Source organism: Bactrocera oleae, chromosome 2 (assembly GCF_042242935.1).
Source record: "Bactrocera oleae isolate idBacOlea1 chromosome 2, idBacOlea1, whole genome shotgun sequence".
Classification (NCBI taxonomy): domain Eukaryota; kingdom Metazoa; phylum Arthropoda; class Insecta; order Diptera; family Tephritidae; genus Bactrocera; species Bactrocera oleae.
In genome coordinates this window covers 31,598,869-31,620,558 of record NC_091536.1, presented here as the reverse complement: position 1 = coordinate 31,620,558, position 21,690 = coordinate 31,598,869, and the positions used below count along the sequence as shown (strand labels likewise).

Sequence of the window (21,690 nt, the reverse complement as noted above, 5' to 3'; positions counted from 1 at the left end):
CATTTATTGTATTAGCAATAACATTAATTCATCTTTTATTTCTCCATCAAACTGGTTCAAATAATCCCATCAGATTAAACTCCAATATTGACAAAATCCCTTTCCACCCCTACTTTTCATACAAAGATATTGTTGGCTTCGTAATTATAGTAACAGCCTTACTACTCTTAACATTAATTAACCCATACTTATTAGGAGACCCAGACAACTTTATACCAGCTAACCCTTTAGTTACCCCAGTTCATATTCAACCAGAATGATATTTCCTTTTCGCTTACGCCATTCTTCGATCAATCCCCAATAAACTAGGAGGAGTTATTGCCCTAGTATTATCAATTGCTATTCTAGCTATTCTTCCATTTTACCACATAAGAAAATTCCGAGGGATTCAATTTTACCCAATCAATAAAATTTTATTTTGAACTATAGTGGTTACAGTAATTTTATTAACATGAATTGGAGCACGACCAGTAGAAGAACCTTACGTTCTAGTAGGACAAATTCTAACTATCATTTATTTCTTATATTATATTATTAACCCCTTAATTAATAAATGGTGAGACAATTTAATTAATTAGTCAATGAGCTTGAACAAGCATGTGTTTTGAAAACACAAGATAGAAATCAACCTTTCTATTGACTTTACTAAATAAAATTAACCATATATAATAAATCAACAATAGTTTAAACCCAATTACAAATAACAAAAAATTTAATGAAAACGGTAAAAAACTCTTTCAAGCTAAATATATTAATTTATCATCATAAACAAATCACACCCCAAAAAAATAACACAAAATAATATACTTATAAATAAAATTCTAGCATATTCAGCTATAAAAATTAAAGCAAAACCCCCTCTTCTGTATTCAATATTAAACCCAGAAACCAATTCCGATTCACCTTCAGCAAAATCAAAGGGAGTTCGGTTAGTTTCAGCCAAACAAATACAAAACCAAACTAATCTTATAGGAAACAAAATTACCAAAAACCAAACAAATTTTTGATAATAAAAAAAATCTAAAATATTATATCTACCAATTAAAAAAACAAAAGATAACAACACCAATGCTATTCTAACTTCATAAGAAATTGTTTGTGCAACAGCACGTAGTCCCCCTAATAAAGCATAATTAGAATTAAATGATCAGCCATTTGGTTATGGGAAGAAACGGGAACTTCCTAAGTATCATAGCATGCCCCTTGTTACTAGCGACTAGTAGGGAGGATTCCCTCAGTCTCAGAGCTGACATCGCTGCCATTTGCTTGCAAAACAGATCTGTTGGCAGTAAGTGTAAAATTATGTTGTGTGACTGGCTTTGCGTAGTTCTGAGAGCTCAACTGATGCAAATACTGTTTGCGCTTTGTATACTTTCCATGCTTCTAATCGCATATTTCTTTTCTGTAATTGGCCACCATACTAATATACCGTAAGTCATGATCGGCCTTACAATTGCTGTGTTGAGCCAGTAAGCTACCCGAGGCGTCAGTCTCCATCTGGGCCCCACCATTCTTTTACACGTGTAAAGCGCTGTAGCTGCTTTCTTTACCCTCGCTTCCAAGTTTTGTTTCCAAGAAAGCTTCCTGTCCAAAATTAGTCCCAAGTAGCTTGCTTTATCTCCTAGTATCGCCTTAGATGGCGGCGTGATTTCTGGAGTATTGTGTATCTTCGTGAACAATACTAGTTCAGTCTTGCTAGCATTTAAGTTCAGTCCGCATGATATCGCCCATTAATTAATATCGTTTAACATTGTCTGCATAAGGCTAGCGAGGCTATTCGGGAACTTGCCTCTAACCGAAACGGCCACATCGTCAGCGTATACCACAACATGTGCCCCCTTCTTTTTCATTGCCAGGATCCATTGCCAAAAGCCAGGGGTACCAAGCCTCCTTGGGGAGTTCCCCTTCGGATATATCTGCACATCGTTGAAGCTCTCACCGTTGAAATAATTCACCTGCCCAAGAGAATCTATTCAATTAATTTCCGGAGAGGCTCAGTGATGCCAAATCTTTAAGCACGCTCAGTATAGCCTTCGACTGAATGTTATTGAAAGCACCTTCTATGTCTATGAAAGCAACGAGGGTGTATTATTTTATCTCCAGATAATTGCCATTTTTCCTGGATTTAGTTTGCACCTTATGTGTATTTCCATTAGTCTCTCCAGCGTTTCTAAAAGAAATGATGAAAGACTAATAGGTCGAAAATCCTTTGGATTAATGTGTGAGCTTTTGCCAGCCTTTGGTATATATAATATATCACCTTGACTTCCCTCCATATCGAGGGAATATGGTTTAAGTGCAATGCTTTAAGCATGGTTGTTAACCAGCTCATTATAAAGCTCATGAACTGCTGTAACTGAACCGGGAATAATCCATCTGTTCTCGGCGATTTATAAGGCGTGAAGCTGCCTGTCGCCCAATAAACATTACTATCTGACACTATGTTTAGCGGAGGGGACTCTGGGCCCACTTCACTTCCTAGTATATGCTCCCTTATTTGGTTTGCGGAACTGTTTGGGAAGTGAGTATCCATTAGTAGGGCTAGAGTCTCTACACAGGATACCGTCCAGCTGAGGACTGGCTTCTGAAGTTATCCGATGCTATGTTTCGACTGTGTCATTATTTTTATAAGTCGAGACGCTTCTGCCGTATTCTCGATGTCATTACAAAAAGATTTCCACGAACTTCTTTTGACCTTCCTTACTTCCTTTTTATATGACCGTAGGAGGTTATAATAGCTATCCCACTCTTCTTCTCTGTGGGATAATTTGGCAAAACTGAATTGCTTCCTGCAATTTTTCTGCATGTTCTTAAATATGGAAGACTACCAAAGGGGCCTAATTCTTCCCCTACTGTTGGTTAATGGACAAGCCACCTCTAGTGCTTGACGACAAGAATCTATGAACTGTTTAACGAGGATGTCTAGGTTCACTTTGTTCTCTTGTTGAAATGGTGTAATCATAGGAATACGCTTTTTTAGCTCCTGCATGTAAAGCTGCCAGTTAGTTTTCCTATGATTCCTAAATTTCTCTTCCCTAACTACATTCTCTTCAATTATACACTTAATGTAGCGGTGATCTGAGAAGGGTTGTTTCTCCAATACCCTCCAATGTGTTATTTTTTCCACCAGTTCTTCCGATGCAAGTTTTATATCTAATACTTCCTGTCGGTTTCTGGTTATAAATGTTGCCGTACTACCTTTGTTACATAACAAAAGCTTACTTTCTATTAAATATTGTAATTAAAAAGCAAATCCCCCCTTTCATTGATGTCCGTGCTGCCCCATAGTGTGTGGTGTGCGTTGGAGTCGCACCCAAGTATAATCAAGCACTTGGCTGCTCCGGTGTCTCGTACCAGCATGATGCCAGCCGGTATTTCTTTCCGCCCCTCTCCCAGCTTACTACTGTAGTGGCGTTACTACTGTAACTGTGTAATAAAAAGACATTAAGCTTTTTACTAGCCAATATACACATAGCCAATAAAGTCTGCGTTCACCCGACACTATTTTTTAAGTGAAGTAAAAACACAATGTAAATAGCTAATTCAGTTCAAATTTTCTACATGTATTTATTCTTTATCTTTTTAAGTTCAAAATACAAAAACAAAAATGTATATTCCTATTTTAATTTTTGATATAATGGGATTTTAGTGTAAGGAGAAGTAATATAGGTACCATTAAGTCTGCGTTTAGCCTTCAAATATGTTACAAAAGTATTAAAAATTATAAAGAAAAATTAAATTCAATATTTTGTTGGATAGCCGCGTTGTTGTAAAACTTCGCTCAATCGATTTGGCCTTGCTTTTACCAACTCATCTGTTACCTCGGCTGTAATCTGGGACCATTCTTCCTTCATAACACTTCGCAAAGCTTCTTTACTTGTTATTGTATGCTAACGAATTCTTTTGTCCAACAGATCCCATAGATGCTCAATAGGATTGAGGTCAGGTGATTGAGGGGGCGTTTTAAGTTGTCTAGGAGTATTGTACAAGAGCCAAAGTCTAACTATTTCCGCAGTATGCTTCGGGTCATTATCTTGTTGGAACCAAAACGTCGAAGATAATCCAAGATTCCCTGCTTTTTGTTTCAAATTGTTTTTTAAAATGTTCAAATAACCCCATTTCTCCATTATGAATTCAATAAATTAAAGGTGACCCACACCACCAGCCGCCATGCAACCCCACACCATAATTCCGCCACCTCCGTGTTTAACTGTACCAACAAGATTTTGCTTTTCAAGGGCAGTTCCTGACTTGCGACACACAATTTGTCGACCTTTTATGCCAAAAATGCAAAGTTTACTTTTATCCGAAAAAATTACTTGTCTCCAGAATTCCGGCGACTTATTTATATAATTATGAGCAAATTCAACGCGCCGTCGCCTGTTTGCAAGTAAAATGTATGGTTTTTTTAGAGCGACTCCACCATGATATCCAGCTTTTCGTAAAATTTTTCTAGCAGTTTCGGCACAAATTGTTTTTTTAATGGTTATATTTACGTTTTCAATAATCTTTGAGGACGTAATTCGAGGGTTAACTTTCACCATATTTATTATTTTCCTAACTAATTTCTTTCCTTTGGTTTCCATTTTTTTAAATATTATTAAAACGTGTCACGAGCTCCTTAAAATTCTAATTATATTAAACCACAACAGAATCTGCGCAAAAAGAACGAACAAATTGATGAGAAGTAACGGTATTTCCAATTCAAGCTAACTGAACGCATATTTAATGGTGCCTATGTTTACTTGTTCTAACGCTAAAATCCCGTTATAACTAAAATGAAAATAGGAATATACAATTTTGTTTTTGCATTTTGAACTTAAGAATATAGAGAAGAAATACATTCAGAAAATTTGAACTAAATTACCTATTTACATTGTGTTTTTACTTCACTTAAAAAAATGTGTCGGGTGAACACAGATTTTATTGGCCATTTGTACATGTCCTAGCCTTACCAACGCAGCCAGCCTCGTATAAATTATACCCCGGTGTCCTCAGACCGCAAATACGCCCTCCATTAACCCATGGCTCCTGAATGAGGACGAAGTCAGGCCATTCTTCTGCCATGCGGTTAACTAGGGCTAGAGGCGTTAGTTTGCTGTGGTGTAGATTAATTTGGAGAAGACGCATTAGTTAGTTTTTTCTCTGCGTCTTCTTGAGAAACGCTTAAAATCTCACTCTCAGTGTAAAGTTTGGAGAGTCTGTCCGCAAGCTCAGACCCTGAAGTACGCTCACCTTGTTCAGTGTTCTCCGCATCACTCAAGGACTCCACTGGATCTTCCTCGACTTCGCATTCCGCTTCCGATGCCAAGTTTTCTATTGCATCGGCGCTACAAGTCAGACGTCATAAACTTCACTTTTGTGAATCCGTAGGCTATCTCTCCGCCACTTTTCGCTAGCGGTTCTACGGATTCCTTTGTTAGAAGCAACATAATCTGCATTGTGGCTTGTTTCGTCTTCATACTAGATTCCGCTGCGGAGTCAGCGAAGGCCCTGACGAATCTCCATCTCTCAGTTGGCATATTCTTATGAGCTGCATTTTCTGGTCCGGCTGCGATGGTCTAGCCGGGATCCATACCCTTGCCCTCGGTCGGGATGGGATATCTTTTTTGTCTACCGCCACTAGCCTGGCTCCGGGGTAGGCCTCTCCCACCTAAGCTATTGCGGCCTTATAAAGCTGGACCGATTTCTCATCGTCACACGCTATAATTTTTATCTGACCCTGATACCATCCGGCATCAGTACATGACGGCAGTGGACCTGGATTGCTTAGCAGCACTTCCAACGCCACATTCGTCAGTGCGGCTTGCACCCACTTCCTTTGGGCTCTGGAGATTTTTCCTTCGGGATCACCCTCAACCAGCACCTCAATGACAATGCGGTTCTGGGCCACATCAGCAAAAGATTTCGCGGGCGTCACGCCCTTTATGTTCGGTCTCTTGCCTGATGGCTTTGCCTCTTCAGCTAACCTTTGTCTCTTAGCTGTCACTACCGGCGCTTCCAGCTTGAAGTTAGGTAAGACATAGGCCATTCTCTGGATACAGGGGTTGGTATGGGCTGCCTCCGGTGATGATGCTTTCCTTGCGCCAGTCTTGGCCTCTGCACCTTTAGTGTTTTCCTTTGCTCCAGGACCAAGCTTCGCTCCTGTCCTCGCCTCGGCTGTTGTCGAGCTCGCACCAAACGCTGCTCTCCTCTGGGAACAACTCGCTCCCTTCGGCCTTTTTAAAGGAGGTCCGGACTGCTTTGTGTTTAAATTTTTATTGTGTTTTAATTGGCTCATATTTTGGACCCACGAGTGTAGGGGAAACTATGTCCGCTTGTGCATAGCCCCCGCTACGCAAGTAAGGCTGTATTATTACGGAAGGCGCCAGGTATCCGTAAGCTCCGTGCAAGACCTGGCTATTTAAGGGCCCCCAGCCAGGTTGATCTTCGGCACGGGTCGCATGACACGTTGATTTAGCCCTTTACACACCTTCTACCATAGTAAGACCTCCCATCTGGATGCTGCACTATTGAAAAGTACCGAACACCGAGATAGGAAGCCTGACCTTAGCTAGATTGCCAACCTAAATATAAATAAATATTACGTATTATTATGTTAGTGAATATCTATGTAATATATAGGTATACAAAAATTCGTAAGCTATGTGTACAAAAATATACCATAACAAAACTATTATATTATAATATACTCCGTAGCAACATGTTGCAAGAGTATAATAAATATCAGTACATTGTGTTTGTAGTTTCAGTTACACTAGATTTCTTGACCAGCAAAGTGCTTTATTTAATCTAATATTAGTGTATTAGTTATACAGTGTTTTAACTATTATTATATACAGGGGCGAGTTAACACATATACATATGTATGTGAACCAGTATACTGTTCGGTGTATAGGTACTATCTATACACCGAACAGGAAAGGAGTCATAGCAAGGACTCAATTACAGTGAAAGAGAGTAGCAACTAGGATCCAACTTTTCACACTCGGACGGACTGAATTATATAAGTATTATTTATAAGTATTTTAGATTAAGTAGAAAATCTGTATTACTAGTTCTGTATTACTATCATTCAGAATAGAAGACGTATGAGAGTTCTTCGTGCAAACTCTTTATATAGAGATAGTGAGCAGTCACAAAATACTGTAAGTCACGCTAATCGTAGGTTAGATTCTGATGTACATCTGTCGGAACAAATTATCATAGAAATCAACATAGAACCAGGCGCGAAAATCTCGAGGTACGGCTTTTTGAACAAACTTTAAATACTGTTCAACATAGCGCAAGACGTCTAAATCCCCAAATCCGCTCATAAGAGCAAAGTAGAAATACTCGGAGACATAGATCTCGGGGCGAAGACCCCGAGGTTCGATCTGTTAAGCAAGTAGTAAATACTGTTCAACATAGAACAATTCGGCTAGATCCACAAATTCGCTCTGAAGAGCAAATAAGAAATACTCAAGGTCATAGATCTCGTCGAGAAAATCCCGAGGTACGATATGTTGAGCAAGTTTTAAATACTGTTCAACATAGAACTAGGCGGCAAGATCCTCAAATTCGCTCTGAAGAGCAAATAAGAAATACTCGAGATCATAGATCTCGTCGAGAAAATCCCGAGGTACGTTATGATGAACAAAGTAGGAACACTAGAGATCATAGAGAACTTCGCGCAAGAAATTCTGAGTATAGGACGTTATAGCGCATTCGTGATCAAATGCAAAGGGAACATGCAAGAAGAAATCATGAAATGAGGAGAGAGGAGCGTGATAGAGAAACACAACGTCGACAGCTTAGTATGAGAGGTAGGAGGAAGAAATTTTGAATCAGAGACGTCTTAGATAAGGTCAAGTTCGCCTTTGTAGAGATAACCCACTCAATAGGCAAATGGAAAACCAAAGGTAGTCCCAAGGAATCCGATTAACGAGAGAAAGTTGTTATAGAAACTGATAATAGTGGCAATTTAACAGATTTCAAAAACATGTATTTCCAAAATATAAATAAGGACCCTACTGAAATATGTATTTGCTGTGGCGGAGTGTGAGATATCTTTATGAAACTGGTTAGACATGTTTCTTGGTACCGTGAGACGGTTGGTCACGCCCACAAAACGCCATTATTCAAAAACAAATAAATTACCATAACTAAGCTCCATAACAAAATACAAGCCTCTTATTTGGTATACAGGATCGCAATAGGGAGGGGCATCTGCAGGTAAAAATTTTTTTTTAAGTGGGCGTGGTCCCGCCCCTAATAGGTTTAATATGCATATCTCCTAAACCGCTAATGCTATAATAACAAAATTCACTGGAAGCAAATGTTTTTAGAGCCTCTACCTACAGTGTGAAAAAAGTTGAAATCGGGTGGCAACTCCGCCCACTCCCCATATAACGGTACTGTTAAAGACTACTAAAAGCGCGTTAAATCAAGCACTAAACACGCCAGAGACAAAATTAGACAGTACGCGTAGCACAGCTCACTTTTAGGTGAAAACCCATATCTTGAGATCTGCTTAACCAATTTCAACCAAATTCGGTACATAACATTCTTCTCATATCTCTATGTTATATTGCGAAAATGCGCGAAATCGGATTACAACCACGCCTATTTCCCGTATAACACCATTTTAAATTCTATTTGATTCTTTCACTTTCCAGTATGCAAATCAAGCACCAATGATTGTATCGGGGTAAAACTTTGCGTGAATAGTGCGTTTAAAGTATGCCATCTTGTGACCAAAAATTATCTTAACTGTTCAAGCCCCTAGATACTGAATATGTGGACCCCAGTGCCTATAGTTGACTTTTTACCGAAAATATCGGGCACTGTATAAGATATATAATTGAAATTCATATGATAAAATTCTCGATAATGTTATGTTTTTGTGTCAAAAATGGGTTCAATCGGATCAATACTTCCCATAGCCCTCATATACCTAATATAAAGATTTTTGAACTTCCGGGTGACTTTATACCGCGTATATCGGTAGGTGAGTTATCTCAATGAAAATGAGAGAGAATGCTTATAACAAGGCCCCATGTAACTAATATCAGGATTTTGGAACATTCGTCTGACATTACTCCATATGATTAGTAATGTTATATGAGGTGCCTTAATGAAACAGTGGGAGCATTTTATAACTCTGTGGCATGTTAGTAGTATGTGGTATTGGCAAAAATTGATAAAATCGGTTTAATACTACCCTCAACTTCCATATACTACTTATAATGCTTTTCGTTATTCGAACCAGTTTTATGCCGAATATGTCGGTCAGTAAGTATCATTATTTTTTTATATATAAAATTGCTTCAAAATATGTTCTCGAGTATAGCTGAGCAATGTCAAAATTAATATCTTTCTCTATCCCCAATATATATATGATTTCCGTCTTTCCACCTGACGTTAAACCGTTCCGATTGATCAAAATGTGATATTTTAACGAAATTAAGTGAATAAGATTTCGTAAAAATTATGTGGTTTGACGCTAAACTAGAATGAAATTAGTATATACCTTGATCTAAACCTCACACCTTCATATAATAAATTCCGATTCTCTGGTAGACGTTTGCAACATAAGCTTATAATATAAAATTTAGCCACTTTGGTGGAGTTAATGTCACATTCATACTTATGTATATCTCCCTTCAAGCAATAAAACTGAGACCAAGCTTATGACCTTTTAAATAAATCAAGAAGATACCAAATTTGATTTTAATTAAATCACTATTTCATTTAATAATGCATGTATAATACTTTCTCAACATTTTTTTAATGTAAGATTTCAAGGAATTTCCTGGCCTTTGAATCTATCTTCAACATATTTTATGTAAAAAATTAAAACTTCCGTTTGGCGAATTTTCCAGCTCACATATACTACTTATGGTATAAATTTTTTCGTTAATTTGATAATTTAATGAATTTAAATTGACAGTTTTTCTTAAAAATAACGTGGTATATCGCTGCATATGAATGAAATTGCTCTAGACCTGTGTTTAAACCTCATAACCCTAATATACTGATTTCCGCTCCTTTGGTACAACAGCAACCTCATATACCCCACATACACCACTTTGGTGCAGATTATATTACATATATTATGTTTGAGTTAAGTAGCTTCTTTTTATTAAAGTTAACATTTCGGAGAAAAAAATAATATTGACACTAAATAAATCTGTGATCAATAATATAAGTTAATTAGATACCAAATAATAATCGAGTAATGAATGTTGAATTCTTTCGCAACATTTTTATACTTTCGCAACATGTTGCAACAGAGTATAGTTTTGTTCACCAAACGGTTGTTTGCATCACCTAAAACTAATCGAGATAGATATAGATTTCTATATACATATATTTCTTCTAATATTTGGTGATAATCAGTGGTTAGGTATATTTTCTCAGCCATCATGTCGAACTTATTGCAAAATATACCAGACAACAATGTAAAAAAGTTTCTTAGAGTGCTGGCCTTTGTATAGAGCAAAAATATTTTTCTAGAAAAAATCGTATGAAATAAATATTAGTAGTGTAGTATCAAAAGGGCTAAGGACCCATTTTATGTGGTTATAGATAAACTGCGATCCCATCGGTTTAAATGCTACTGTCTATTATTTCAGTTTTACGTCACATTTTATAATGAAGGTCATGAGGTGAACTGTAAACTCAAGAAAATTACATTTTTACCCACCGCCGTTGGCAGCTTATGAAAGGTTTAGATATTAAGACAGAAAGAAGAAAATCTACATACCTGCTCTACATATGTGTATACCATACTTAATTATATGTAAGTTATTGTTAATTTAGCCTTCATGGGCAGACCCTTCAAAATAGGTACTGTTTAAAAAGTGTTAGACAAAAGCAATTTAAGGAGGGGTTTTCCGAGTACTTAAATTCAATACAATGAAATAAACTACTAATTTCTAAAATATAAATATAACTAAATATTATGTATTTTATGTTAGTGAATATAAAAGTAATATATAGGTATACAAAAGTACGTAAGCTGTGTGTACAAAAATATACCATCACAAAGCTATTATACTCTGTAGCAATATGTTGCAAGAGTATAAGAAATATATATCTGTACACTGTGTGTAGTTTCAGTTACACTAGATTTCTTTACCAGCAAAGTGCTTTATTCAAACTAATTTTAGTGTATTAGTTATATAGTGTTTAAAGTATTATTATATACAGTGGCGAGCAAACACATATACATATCTGCGCCAGGATACAATAGTACCTATACACCGAACAGGAAAGGAGTCATAGCAAGGACTTACAGTGAAAGAGAGCATCACCTAGGATCCAACTTTTCTCACCAGGACGAACGATAAGTATTATCTATAAGTATTTTATACATAAATTCATTTATTCTTAATTAATTATGCCTAGATTAAGTAGAAAATCTGTATTACTAAATCGTCTTCAGAAAAGAATACGTATGAGAGTTCTTCGTGCAAACTCTTTATATAGAGATAGTGAGCAGTCACAAAATACTGTAAGTCACGCTAATCGTAGGCTAGATTCCGATGTTCGTCTGTCCGAACAAATTATCAATACAAATCAACATAGAACCAGGCGGGAAAATCTCGAGGTACGGTCTTTTGAACAAAATTTAAGTAATGTTCAACATAGGGCAAGACATCTAAATCCCCAAATCCGTTCTGAAGAGCAAAGCAGAAATACTCGGGGACATAGATTTCGGCGTGGATCTGTTGAGCAATAGAACAAGGCTGAAAGAACCACAAATTCCCTCTCCCGAGGTACGTTATGATGACCAAAGCAGAAACACTAGGGATCATAGAGAAATTCGCGCAAGAAATCCTGAGTATAGGACGTTAGAGCGCATTCGTGATCAAATGCAAAGGGAACATGCAAGAAGAAATCATGAAATAAGGAGAGGGGAGCGTGATAGGAAAACACAACGTCGACAGCTTAGTAGAATGGCTATGAAGGAAGAAGTTTTGAATTAAAGACGTCTTAGGCAAAGTCAGGTTCGCCTTCGTAGAGATAAGCCGGTCAATAGGAGAAGTGAAAACGAAAGGCAGTCTAACGAATCCAATTAACGAGAGAAAATAATGTTATAGAAACTGATTATAGTGGCAATTTAACAGATTTCAAAAACATTTATTTCCAAAATATAAAAAAGGGCCCTACTGAAATATGTACTTGCTGAGGAAGATCATGATTTTCGCACCAAGTTCGCAAATTAAATTTAGAAACTATTGAGGAAATAAGTTCCTTTTGTTGCGTCTGCACAGGATTCCCGATTGGTTTAATATTTTAATGCGGCACAAACTTCTCATGGCAATCCCTCAGGTATTAATATTCCCACGATTTTTTTACCGTCAGAGCTAAATCCAGGCGGTCAAGAAACTTTTGGACAATATTCCTGTAGAAAACTTGGACTATAACCATTTAGTCATAGCGTCAGGTAAGGGCAAAGACCAGTTGACATAATTTAAGATAATAATTCAGAAGAGTTGTCATTTGGAACATATAGCAAGATAATACGTGCTGAAATTTGCCGTTTTGACAGAAGAGCGTGTACCTTTCCAAAGTTATTCTATGATTACAAATAATAAGAACTGCTGCAAATTAAGAATAGTACATTCATTGGCCTTAGAAAGTTTTCTAAAACTTGATTAAACACGATGATGGTTACAAGGTTTCTAAAGGCGTTAGATCCTCTCCTGCGCACTGGGAAGCTTAGAAGAAAAAGGCAATCGCTATGATTCGCCAATTTGGGTTTCCAACCTTCTTCATCCCTTAATAGGCTGCAGAATCTCAGTGGGTTAAGCATTTGGTCATTCTCACTAAAACTGTTGCTTAATTCGGTCAGACGCAGTTACTTGTGCTAGATATTTTGACTACCGCTAGCGACAAATTCTTAAGCTTTTTAAAGACAATTCCGGCATTTTGGGAGAGCATTTTGTCACAAATTTCTACTGGAGAGTGGAGTTTCAACAGAGAGGTTAACCGCATGTACATGGCATGTATTGGCTTAATAATGCTCCCAGGATCAACCCTCAAGATCCTCAGACATTCCCTGATGTCATTAGTTTTATTGACAATTATATTTCTACCGATGGTTCGATCAGCCGCTTAGAAAATTATTTGGGTTATAAAAAGCATAACCACAGTCGGTCTTGTACTAGGCAAATTAGAGGACAACAGTTTTGTAATTTTGGTATACCATATCCACCAATGCCTACTGTTACCCTTTACAGAAACAAGTCAAAATTCAGAAAGACACAAGGAAAACTTGTTCGAAATTACAAACGTTTTAAATTCAAATATGACTACAGAAGTCATTTCTTATTTAAGAGATTTTGTACATTTCCTGTCTGATAGTAGAATAAATATGTCTTTTTATGACTATTTGTTAACCCTTAGATCAAGTTTAACAAAAATCTAAATTTTTCTAAGAAGAAATTTTAGGATCGTTTTATAAACGCTTATAATCCTTTAATTTTGGAACTTCATAGAGCAAATATGGATATCCAATACAAATATACTGGATGCATTTGATGTTTGTTGTTCATATATAATTAATTATATTAACAAGTCTAACAGGGGAATATCTAGGCTCTTAAATGAAGCTATATTAGAGGTAAATGCTGGAAATTATATTGTTAAGCAAAAACATTAACATATAGCTCACAAAGTTATATCAGGCACAGAAATATCTGCACAAAAAGCAGTATATTGCTGCATTGGGCTACATCTTTCGGAAACAAGTAAAGCAGAAATATTTATAAATACCTCTCGACTTGAGGAACGTGTTCGAATGGTGCAACCTGAAAGGAACTTCACAACCTTCCTTCAGGCACGACTGAAATATTCGTAGCCGGTATTGTAGACCGTTACGTTCAAAAATCCGATCAGTTAGAAACTCTTTGTTTAGCTGATCTTGCATCTATGTATAGATATTTTAAATCTAGTGAAACCGGGGTTGTCATGCCTCTTAAAGACGGTAGCGGTTTTATTAAAAAATGAACAAAACCTTGTATAATTCGGTATAGAAGGTTTAACCCAGATTTGACTAGAGTTGAGTATTTCCGCGAAATGGTAATGCTTTACTATATATGGCGGAATGAACAGCAAGATCTCATTGAAGACGATAATGAGCAGACTTGCATAACACACCGTATTCTAATTGAGGAAAATCAAAGAAAATAGAACTTGAAAATGTTCTAGAAAGTCTTTATAATGAAATAGACTTGGAGGAAGGTGCTCAAAATGAACTACCTATCGTGGAAAATGAGTTCAGAGTGTTGGCACTTCCAGAAATAAACCCAAATATAAATTTGCTGGAGTTGCATGGTGAAGGTTCAACAGTCAATGTCACTGAATCTGATTGCAATATTAGACTTTTTAAACTACCCCCTTTAATTCAAGTTGAGGAATTATTTTCTTTAGTTTAAAGTCTAAATACTAAGCAAAGAACCTATTTGACACATTTGCTGCACCAGCTATAAACTAATCGCCCATTTTTACAGTGTTTAGTGTTGGTGATTTGAAGCAACTCTCACCTGCTGGAGATAGGTGGATATTCTCTCCTAATCCCAATAATGCATTCAGCACTTTAGTTGGTTCCCTTTGCGGGAGTTATTTAAATACTTTGAATTAACAGATATAATGAGACAACGGGAGGATCAGGCCTTTGCAATTGCATTAAACCATATGGCATCTGGTACTATGTCAAATGAGGACATATCACTCATTGAAGCTCGAGTAGTTTATTTCGAGGAAGTTCCCGATGATGCCCTACATTTATTTTGGTCCAATGAAGAGACAATAATTTCAACGCCCTTAAGCTCAGTCGAATTCCAACTGAAGCTATCCTTTCAACTGCAAAAGTCTCAGTTAAAGGAATTGGTATAAGTGCATATGAGAATATTTTTGAAAGAGTTAAACTTTTCAAAACTTCTGAAGCCCAGGGACTGCCCTATGAATTGGCACTAAAAACCTCCGCCACATATATGATTGCAGTGAATATGAACTCGTGTGATGACTTGGTTAATGGGGCAACTGGACGACTTATGTAAATTGATTTACATTGTTTTTTTCCAACAACTTTCGTGGATTAAATTTTTGGATAGGATTGTTTGTGTAACTTCACACACAAAATTTGGTTGTAATCGTTTGGGTATTTCCTGAAATATAGGAGTTCACCTAAAGGTGGGTGGTACTGCGTCCCTTGTCCAATTTTCACACCAGATCCTATAAAGCTCTTCTTTACCATTCTCGTTGTAAAATTTAATGCTTGTGACACATTTGTTCAGTAAGTTATAGTACTTTTAGCAGCTTTCAAATAACCGTTATATGGCGAGTGGATTATCCGATTTTAACCATTTTTACTGAGTTTGAAGAAGCGATAAAATCAAAAAAAAAACAAAAAACTAGAACTGTCTTGTCCAATAACACACAGTAGGGGAAGAATTAGGCCTCCTGGTGGTCTTCTATACTTAAGAACGTGCAGAAAGATTGTAGGAAGCAATTCAATTTAGCCAAATTTTCCAAAAAAGAAGAAGAGTGGGATAACGATTATAACCTCTTAAAGTCTTATAAAAAGGAGGTAAGATAGACAAAAAAAAATTCGTGGAATAATTTTTGTAATGACATCGAGAATACGGCAAAAGCAGCTCGACTTAAAAAATTATTAACCACATTCGAAACATAACATTGGATACCTTCAGAAGCCAGACCTCAGCTGGACGGTATCCAGTGAAAAGACTCTAGGCCTGCTAATGAATGCTCACTTCCAGACTGTTCCGAGAACAACACAATGCAGCATAGTCCCCTCCTGTAGACATAGTGTCAGATAGTAATGTTTATTAAGCGATAGGCAGCTTCAAGCCTTATAAATCGCCGGGACCAGACGGGATATTTCCGGTTCAGTTACAACAGTCCCAGAGAAACTAGTTAACAACCATGCTTAAAGGAGAACTGCAATTAAACTATATTCACTCGGTATGGAGGAAAGTCAAGGTGGTATATGTATATACCAAAGGCGGGCAAAAGCGCACACACTAATCCAAAGGATTTTCGACCTATTAGTCCTTCCTCGTTTCTCGTTAAAACGTTAAAGAGACTAATGGAAATACACATAAGGTGCAAACTAAATCCAGGAAAAATGGCAATTATCTCTGGAGATAAAATAATACACCCTCGTTGCTTTCATAGACATAGAAGGTGCTTTCAATAACATTCAGTCGAAGGCTATACTGAGCGTGCTTAAAGATTTGGATCACTGAGCCTCTCCGGAAATTAATTGAATAGACTCTCTTGGGCAGGTCAATTATTTCAACGGTGAGAGCTTCAACGATGGATTTTGACAATGGATCCTGGCAATGAAAAAGAAGGGGGCACATGTTGTGGTTTACGCTGACGATGTGGCCGTTTCGGTTAGAGGCAAGTTCCCGAATAGCCTCGCTAGCCTTATGCAGACAATGTTAAACGATATTAATTAATGGGCGATATCATGCAGACTGAACTTAAATGCTAGCAAGACTGAACTAGTATTGTTCACTAAGAAACACAGTACTCCAGAAATCACGCCGCCATAATTAAGTGGTACCAGGCTAACGATAAGAGAAAAAGAAAGCAACTTGGGTCTAATTTGGGACAGGAAGCCAAACTTGGAAACTAGGGTAAAGAAAGCAGCTACAGCACCTTACGCGTGTAAAAGAATGATGGGGCCCAGATGGGGAGTGACGCCTAGTAGTAGGCGGCGATATCTTCTCAGCTAACCGAGAAACCAAAATCGCCTTCGGCTTCCAGACCATTGTAATGTCTTCCAAGCGGAGGTCACAGCAATTAAAGAAAGCCTTCTTGTACTGGCAAGGGGTGTGATCACAACAAAAAAATATGTATATATTCGGACAGCCAGGCGGCTTTGAAATCTCTAATGTCTCATAGGATTTCGTCAAAGGCAGTGAAAGAATGCCTTGATTTCCGAACGGATTTTACATCCTATATCACGATAAACCTGCAATGGGTCCCAAGATACAGTGATATCCCCGGGAACTGTGAAGCGGATAAACTAGCCAGAACAGGTACCACCCTACAACTAGATCCTGGTAAGGAGAACATACATATAAGAATTGAAGCAATTCGAGAAAGGTCTTTTAAATAGTTCTGAGCAAGATTTTTAGCAATACACTATATTTGAATGCATATTTAATAACAATTTATTTATGGGATTTTATACAATAAACTGACTAATGTCTCCATTTCTCTAGGAATTTTTTCTTTCCTTTGAATTGGCTTTTATATCTCCTCACTTTACGTTCTTAATTTGAATTACAAATAGTTTATTATCTCTTTCGGCTTTCACTAATTCTACTTTTCTAAATGGATTACATGTTTTTTCCAGCCGATTCTGGAATTTTCAGCGTTGATTAAATTAGTGTCTATAGAGTTTTCGGTTCGTGTCTTATTCGCATTATTTATTCTATTTTCTCTTATATGTAAGTTGTGTATTAAACTTCGCGAAGTGATTGAAAAAAATTGTATATGCGATCTAACCTGTTACATTACGGTTGTATATAAAAAGAATTTGTTCGATTTGCATGTACTCCAATTCTTTATCATCCGAGCTATTAGTTATTCTGAATCTTTCATAAAGTGTTTTGTGTAGACGGTGGATATCTGCAATGCCAGTCTTTCCACTGCTTAGTATTTACAATATTTATTCCTTGATTTTGGTGGATTTCCAATATTTTTAGAGGTCCCATGATATTAAAAATTTTTATTAGCAGTCTTTTTGTTTCTAACCAGTTCAGTGTTTGTACTTCTGCATCAGCCCCTAATTTAGATTACATATCAATACATGTAAGGTAATGTTTTTATGTAATGTGGTCATGTTTACACCTATTGCATAATTCACATTCGTTAATAGTTTTACTGATTTCTTTAAAGTAGTTCTGGTAATAATATTTATTTTAAAAACGATTAGCAATCTCTTCTATGCCTTGATGAAGGCCTTGCAAATTAATTTCAAGCATTTTGGTTTTAAATTCAGGATAACCTCTACTATGTTCGAGTTCTTTAGTTGATAGCGTATTTTATTGTTGGTTAGAGTTTTATAAATGTCTTGAAGTTTCACAAAATCGGCATCATTATGCATAACTTTTAGACTTACCAACTAAAAACTTCTCTATTTTATTCTTTATTTGATCGTTAGTTAAGTCGATAATTGTTTTCAAATTGTCTTTAAAAATGTCTTCTGTTTGCAAACTACTTTCATTGCATTTTATCAACATTAGTTGTCATTTAAATATATTTTATGGTCTCTCTGAAATAGGAATATAAAATTCAGAATCTTCTGTAGTAATGATATTAGATGAAGTGCTACCAAAGTAGTAATCTTTTAGTTCAATAGGAGATAAAGCATCTGCTACATGGTTTTAATTTTCCCATGGTTTTCAAATCCCAAGAAAAATTTGATATCAAAATCGAATTCATTAAGCTTCCATTTCCATCTTTGCAATTTAGAGTTTAGATCCCTTAAATTGTATGACAAATTTTCTACCATATAAACATGGGCAATAATATTTTGTGGTCCAAATAATAGCAAACAACTTTTTCTTCGTTGTAGAATAATGTAACTCGTGTTCTTTCATAGCCTGGGTATGCCAAAACTGGTTCTTTTGTCATAAGAAACTTCACCTTTTATATATTCTTCATTAACCACAATTTTATTGCGGTTTTTAAGCATTGAGTTCAAGGTTTAAAAATTTTAGGAAAGTCCCTAATAAATATATATATCAATATGGCATCCATTTTATTAGGATTGGGATTGATTAACTCTGGCTTTACAATATGCCCAAAAAATTAAGTTTCTTTTTTTACAATTTCGGTTTTCCAAAGTTAACATTTAAATTTGCTTCATTGAGCCTGTGAAATATTTTCTCAATAGCATGCATGTGTGCTTGAAGTGAAGTGCTCTGTTGACAATAATATCATCCAAGTACCCCATGCAAACATTTCCGATCAAATCATCTAAGACTGTTATTATCAGCCTTTGAAATGTCGATGACGCATTTTTAAGACCAAACGGCATACGTAAAGACTCGAAATGTCCAATAGGTGTAGAAAATGCTGTTTTAATTCTACTCTCTGTATCCACCTCTATTTGATGGAATCCCTCTAATTTTCGATGACTTTTTCCAACATTTGTGGCCGTATATCGGCAACAACACGGCGAATGTTGTCTTCCAAATGGTTAAGCGTTTGTGGCTTATGCGCATAGACCAATGACTTTACATAACCCCACAGAAAGTAGTCTAGCGGTGTTAAATCCCAAGGTCTTGGAGGCCAATTCAGGTCCAAAACTTGAAATTAGGCGATCACCAAACGTGTCTTTAAATAAATGTGACATGTTTCGCCGTCTTGTTGGAACCACAGCTCCTGGACATCATGGTTGTTCAACTCAGGAATGAAAAAGTTAGTAATCATGTCTCTATACAGTTCACCATTAACTGTAACGTTCTGGCCATCATCGTTTTTGAAGAAGTACGGACGAAGGATTCCACCAGCCCATAAAGCGCACCAAACAGTCAGTTTTTTTGGATGTAACGGTGTTTCGACATACACTTGAGGATTAGCTTCACTTCAAATGCGGCAGTATTGTTTGTTGACGTAGCCATTCAACCAGAAGTGCACTTCATCGCATCATACGATGAAATGAACTTAGTGCGCGATACGTATTCCGCACAGAACCATTATTTTAGAAATAAAAATGCACTATTTGCAAACGTTGTTTAGACGTGAGTCTATTCATGATGAATTGCCAAGCCAAACTGAGAATAAATCAATTGACAGCTGTTAAATCGGTCGCCATCTTGAACAGTAATGCCAACTTAAAGTTCTTTACCTAGAAAAAACGACCGATTCATGCTATTGTTCCTAATAAGCTCAGATGCTAACGGTATTAATGATGTCACTTTTGTTGCCGTTTCAGTTCTAGTTATTGTATCGAACACCCACCGAGTTTAAATAAAACAGGTTTCGCAATCTTATTAAAGTATTATTTTGTAGATTTTTAAACATTTTGCGGTTTTTGTAATAATGGAAGCAAAGCAAAAAAAAATTGAAAAGGGTGAAAAGCAAATTATTATTAAATTGGACAAAGATCCAAAATAACCGGAAAATTGTAAAACCTGTCGGTAGAAATTACACATCAAGTAAGATAATGAACCAAAACTTTGCAAAAGGAGGAATAATCACTTCAAAGCCAAGATCTGGACGTTCTCCGAAGCTTACATAATGAGAAGTGAGGAGTGTTGTATCCCCGTACGACGGGATAACTGCGACTTAGGTGCCCATTGATGTATATCAAGAGTTCCAAAAGACCGCCAGATGCCTTTTGTAACCGACCAAAATGTATAGCCGTAGCAAAGAAATATTAAATTATGCCACCAGAGTTTTGGAAGAATTTTTTGTTCTTTGGCGAAAGTAAGTTTAGTATTTTTGTTATCAAAAGATAGAAAATCGTATAGAAAAGATCGGTTACAGCGCTAGGTTTTGTCAAATATCGTGGAGTAGGTGTGATGATGTGGAAAAGTATGACAGCTGGTGGCACATATGCAACTTTTAATACTTTTAAGAACAATTTAAAACAAAGTGCCGAAAATGTGGTCTAAGTATTGGATTTTGGTTTCAACGAATCCAAGCATGCAGCGCAAATTGTCAGGTTATGGTTTCTTGGGCATTAATGTCATCTTTTAGTATAAGTTAATACAACTCTTTTTGAATACGCATACGTACATACTAAGGTTTATTTATTTATAAGCGCAAAAAGTAAAGTGTTGTTTTCTTGAAATTTTATAACTTTCTCCGCATTTTCCAAGGATTTATCCAGATACTTTTGCATCATCTTCGTTCATCCTTTATTAATTAAAAAAATGATGTTCTGATTATTTTCGTTTTTTTGCATTATTAGAAGCAGGAATTTTGCGACGGTTCATCTGGTGATAGTTCATCAGGCGGCATTTCAACTAAGGATTGCTACTCTTGAAATAAATATTTTCAAATAATCAATTATGTACTGAAAGTTAAGCTTTCGTCCATTTCTTCTACCTAACTGTTGGATTTGAAACCTTCCAACACCTTATGCACGTCATTGTAAAACTTTCACTTTGAAGGAGATCCGCCACTGGGACCAATTTAACGTTTTTCTTGCCTGCAAATGTTAGAATTACATGCGTATTTTTTATAAATAAGCTGATGTTTACATAGCTCTTTAGATTGTTTTTACGTGTGCGCAACTCAACATCTATTAAACAAATGATGCTCTTTTTCGAGCTGCGCGCCAATATTCTTAAATGTCTCACCCACGACCAAAAACAAAGGCACGTCAATCAGAATATGAGAAACATCATAGATAGAATATCGCAGCTACAAAAACAAGCACCAGCTGAATTTAAAAAGACGTCAACCCACCCAATCATCCAGCCGAAAAGAGGCCGCACATTGCACATGGATTAACCAGAAGCAGATGAGCAGACTCAGCATCAAAGCAAGCGAACATGTCAAGCTAAACGATCAATAATAACAAATGAACGCGCTTTACCTCACACTTTTGAAAGCCCTGTAAACCCCTTGAAAACACAACGAACCAAAGGTGTAGGTAAAACTATAATGACCCTCAAACTCATATAAAAGAGCCTTGGAATATTGTAG

General features: G+C 36.6%; 1 protein-coding gene across 2 annotated transcripts in view; it reads left to right on the top strand.

Moving 5' to 3' along the window:
• The window catches only part of LOC138855683 (gustatory and odorant receptor 22-like), a 1,003,612-nt gene that overhangs the window by 559,148 nt on the left and 422,774 nt on the right, over positions 1-21,690 (top strand). The gene's annotated exons all lie outside the window — the stretch shown is intronic.